Source organism: Chrysochloris asiatica, unplaced genomic scaffold (genome assembly GCF_000296735.1).
Source record: "Chrysochloris asiatica unplaced genomic scaffold, ChrAsi1.0 scaffold00027, whole genome shotgun sequence".
Lineage (NCBI taxonomy): Eukaryota > Metazoa > Chordata > Mammalia > Afrosoricida > Chrysochloridae > Chrysochloris > Chrysochloris asiatica.
Window position 1 is genome coordinate 2,990,924 of NW_006408545.1, and position 5,421 is coordinate 2,996,344.

Consider the following 5,421-nt stretch of genomic DNA (forward strand, 5'->3'; position numbering starts at 1 on the left):
AGGTCTTCAATTCTCGTTGAGTTTGCTTTTCTGTATGGTGTGAGATATGGGTCTTGTTTCATTTCTCTGCAAATGGATTTCCATTTTGCCATTTATTGAAGGGACAATATCTTCTCCATTTATGTGAGTTGGCCCTGTGTCAAAGATTAGCTAACTGCATGTGGATGGATTTCCTTCTAAGTTCTCAATTCTGTTCTATTGATCTATATATCTATGTATCTTTGTATCTTTTCATTATACTAATACCAGGCTATTTTGACCACTGTGGCTGAGATCAGAAGGTGGGAGGTCTCAAACTTTTTTTGTTCTTTTTAAGTAATGCTTTACTTATATGAGGTCCCTTTCCTTTCCATATAAAATTAGTGATCATTTTTAACATCTTTTTGAAGAATGACATCAGAATCTGTATTGGAATTGTGTTATACCTATAGAATGTTTTAGATAGTATTGATATTTTCTCAATGTGAGGTCTTCCTATCCATGAGCATGTATAGTCTTCCATTTTTGTCATAAGTCTCTTTTGGTTTCTTGTATGTTGTAACTTTCTTTGTATATAGGTCTTTTACTTCTCTGGTTAGATTTATTCCTAAATATTTAATCTTTTGGTTGGCTATTGGTATTGTTTCCCTGATTTCCTTTTAAGAGCTTTCCTTATTATTGTTGAGGAATTCAACTGAATTTTGTATATTGATCTTATAGTCTGTCACTTTGCTGAATTTTTCAATGTGTTCCAATAATTTTTTTTGCTGAGTCTTTGAATTTTCTATTTATAGGATCATATCAACTGAAAATAGAAAGGGTTGTACTTCTTATTTGCCAATTTGGATACTTGCAATTTTCCTGTCTTCCCTTCTGGCAAAGACTCCCAACACAACATTGAATAGGAGTGATGATACAGGGCACATTTGCTTTTCAGTTTCTTTCCACTGAGAGTAATATTGGCTGTCAGATTCTTACATATGTCCTTAAGTATGTTGAGCAATCTTCTTACTATTCTTATTTTATTGGATTTTATGATTTTATCAAATGCATCTTCTGTATCAATTTATATTATCATGAGATTATTTTTCTTTATTTTATGTGATGTTTTATTTCCTTTGCTTTATATCACTTTTCTAATATTGAACCATCATTGCATCCCTGTTATGAATCCAATTTGGTCAAGATATATATATATATAGCTAGGATTTTGTTGGTAATTTTTGCATCTATGTTTGTGAGAGATATTTGTTCATTATTTTCTTTCTCAGTAATGTCTTTGCCTGGTTTTGAATACTGATTTTTTGAGAAATAATTTAAATAAACCAATATTTGATTGCCTAATAAGATGGTACAATATATATGCCATTACACCATAACTTACTAGGTTGCTGTTGTTGTTAATTACCATTGAGTCAGTTCCCACTTATAGCAACCCTCTATAGGATTTACCATGAGTAGCTGGGAGATTAGAGCCACTGTTCTTTTGGTTAGCAGTCCAGTGTTTACCCAGTAGTACCATACCAGTATTCTTACTAGGTTTGCTGTTGTTAAGTGCTGTCTCATAGTTCCAACTCAAAACAAACCTATATAGGGTTTCCAAGGAGCAGCTGGTGGGTTTGAGCCATTAACCTTATGGTTAGCAGTCCAAAGCTTATCCTATAGCAACCAAGACACCCATACTAGGTTGTTGTTGTTGTTGTTAAGTGCTATGGAATTGGTTGTGGTCCATAGCAATACTGTATAGGGGTTCTAAGGCTTTAAATCTTCACGAGAGCAGAAAACTTCATCTTTTTCCTGAGGAGCAGCTCATGGGCATGAACTGGCAACTTTGTGGTTTGCAGTTCAGTGCTTATTGTATGAAGAAACCTTAATAGGATGTGAAATTCCTACATTGTATTAGATGAAAATAAAGCCTTCTCTTTCTTCCTCAGAGTGACTGGTGGATTTAAACTGGTTAGCAGTCCAGCATATCATCCATTATGCCACCAGTGCTCCTTGAGAATAATATCAAATATAACTTTTCTAACGGAGTCTAGGTGTGACATTGTGGGTTAATGCACTGGACTGCAAGGTTGGTTTGAACCACAAGGTTGGAAGTTCAAGCTCACCGACTGTTTCTGGGTAAAACCCTATCCAGGGTTGCTATGGATTGGAGCCAAGTCAATGAAACTTAACAGTAAGAATAACAAATTGTCAAATTAATTTTGGACACTTTAAAACCTTTACAGAAGCATTTATGGCAAAGTTAAAACGTTTATGGTAAGATTGTAAATTGAGTGCTTAACCATGAGAGATGTTTTTGTTAGGTGGTTGGAAACTAAACTAAAATAATGAACTTTTAATAATGTATTTAGAAATACACTGAAAATTTTATTGTCAGGGAAAAAGTTATAATTGAAAATGAGAATGCATTAGGAGTAGTTTCTGTAGATCCCCATTATCAAATTCTAAATAGATCTGAACTTTTGGTGAATGCCATGTTATATTTAACAAGCATTTGGGAAATGACAGGAAATCTGATAAGGAACAATACTGAAAGGTTAGCAAAAGAATGCAATTCAGGAAGTACTCTTCTTTCATATGATAATGTTGATGATATAGAATTATTCCTCAAAATGACTAAAAAAAATTAAATTGAGGTTATTTAGTAGTACTATATTGTTAATAGTTGATACTTTGTATTAACAACCTTTGATAGCGCACAAAAAGTTGAGAGAAAAAGAAACCTTCTTGAATTTTGAGAAGAAAACCATTTGCAATATCCCCAGTTATATAAAATTGCTAACGTAGTTCTGGTTGAGCTAGTTACTCAAATCTGTGCTAAGAGAACTTTCTCAGTTTTGAAATTCATCTTGTGAAACAAGAGGGATAGCTTAAAAGAAATATATTAGAAAACATTATTTTCATTAAGTATAAAATATGACAAAGTTTTATTAATGAACTATATAATTGTATATTAATTAAATTTATATTTGCAATGACACTTTTTTTCAATGTAATGTTATAGAAATTTTTCAGCTTAGAACTGGGATAAGCATTAAATATTTTATTGTGTTTTATCTTTATGCAATAGCTATAATAGTATACTTTTGTTTCTAGTATTTTGTGAATAAAAATTCTTACAAATTTCACCTGACTGTTGAGTGTCAGTAATGAAATTTCACCAACATCAAATTTAAATTTGTTTTTAGTTTATTTTATAGTAGTAAGTTGAGAATTGCCTACTAAAAAAACCATTTTAAAATCTTGAATTTAATTTTTATACAGTATGCTAGGAGTGTTTTTATACGGTTTTCAAAGTGACTCAGTACTGTAATAAATTCGAATATATCTAAAAAACAGAATTTAGAAGAATGTTTTACATCATGTTTTCCTTTGTACTGAAATATTTTGAGATGTTGTTGTTATTGTTATGTGCCGTGGAGTCGATTCCGACTCATAACGACCCTGTACAGGGTTTCGGAGGTTGTAAATCTTTACAGGAGCAGAAAGCCTCATCCTTCTCCCATGGAACAGCTGGTAGTTTCGAACTGCTGACCTTACGGCTCGCTGCCCGATTCGTAACCACTACGTTACCAGAGCTCCTAATTTTGAGATAGTAATTAAAAATTGAACACTAATCATTTTAGAGTTAAGTATTCATGTGTATAAAAATAATTTAATATTTGTTGTTGTTATGTGCCGTGGAGTCGGTTCCGACTCATAGTGACCCTGTACAGGGTTTCCGAGGCTATAAATCTTTATGCAAGCAGAAAACCTCATCTTTCTACCGTGGAACAGCTGGTAGTTTTGAACTGCTGTCCCTCAGGTTCGCAGCCCGATTCGTAACCACTACGCTATAAGTAGTTTAATATTGTTACTTTGAAAACTAATTACAAAATCTTGGAGTGTACAAAAATTGAGTTACTGTAAAGATGCCATGTTGTTTACAATATAAGGAACAAATTCGATAGCCATTTTTCTTCTGATAAAATTAATCCAGAATATAAATTTGAGATCAGAGAGTGAAAAATGGGTTCAAACAGGTTTGAACTTGTTCAGTAACCGTCAACAAAGCAAAATAAGAACAGAAATGAATTCTTTTAAGTTTTGGTGAATCAAAACAATAACAGAAAGAATTACAGTCCAAAGTCCTAGAAAAAAGATAATAAACTGTCATGATAAATTTGCTGTCAGTCAAATATTCGCAACTGTATGTAGTATTCTTTCTATATAGATTTTTTCTCTCATTTTTCTTTATGCTGGTAAAATCAGAATGGATGAGACTTGTTTCCTTGCCAAGACTTAAAATGTGTATACAACACTTTGTAACCCCTCAAATGGACAAATACTATGTGTTCATCATCCACATGACTGTAGCTGATTACCCCAAGGGCTATCCTAGAAAAGTTAACTTTTCAATGTATTTGAAAAAGAGATTCAGAACACTGGACAACAACAATTCATTTCTCAAAACATTAGAACCAGTTTTTCCTGATAAAAGTATATTCCAAAAAGTAAGATCTTTCTGCCAGCAACCCAAGGTCATGACTACAGTAACATCCAAAAACATGTGGTGAAGGAACACACATCTTAACTCGCTGTTATTTATTTCGTCCATTCATTTCATAGGACCTTTGTACTGCTATATAGAAATCTAGAGTCAAAGTCAATCTCGTCAGGCATACATTGTCTAAATTACATTGAAAGGAATTTTTTAAAAAGTAAGATTAATGAACACTGGAAATTTTCAGGGCAAATAAAATTATTCTGAATCTGAATTAATTTTGATTTAGGGTGAATATGAGCTAGGCTTGATTTCAGAAAGACCAACAAAGCCTAAATTACAAATATTTTTTAAGCTGGAAAATATTAAAAAAAAGCTTTAAAAAAAATTAGACCTATAAAATATATTAAAGAATCCTTCATTAAAAAATGTCTAGGGAATACTAATCCACTTCTGGTGGGAATGCAAATGGTCCAGCCATCACAGTAAAGTTTGACAGTTCCTCAAATGGTTGAACATGAAACTACCACAGCAACCCCAATCCTAGGTAAATTCCCAAAATATGTGAAACCGAGAATGAAAGGCGAAACCAGTATACCAGTGTTCATGGCAGCCCTTTTCACAATACCAAAAAGATGGTAACAGCCTAAATGCCCATCAACAAATGCATGGGTAAACAAAATGTGGTACATAATATGGAATGCTACTCAGTCATTAAGAGAAATGCAGTTCTGACACATGCCACAACATGAATGAACCTAGAAAACATAATGCTAAGCAAAATAAGTCAATCACAAAAAAACAAATATGCTACGTAACCTTAGTTACATGATACAAGCAAATGTATAGACACTGAAGCTAATTAGTGTTTACCAGGTGTAATAACCAAAGACACCAAACCCACTGACACCAAGTTGATTCTAACTCACAGCATTCTTGTAACGGGTTTCGGA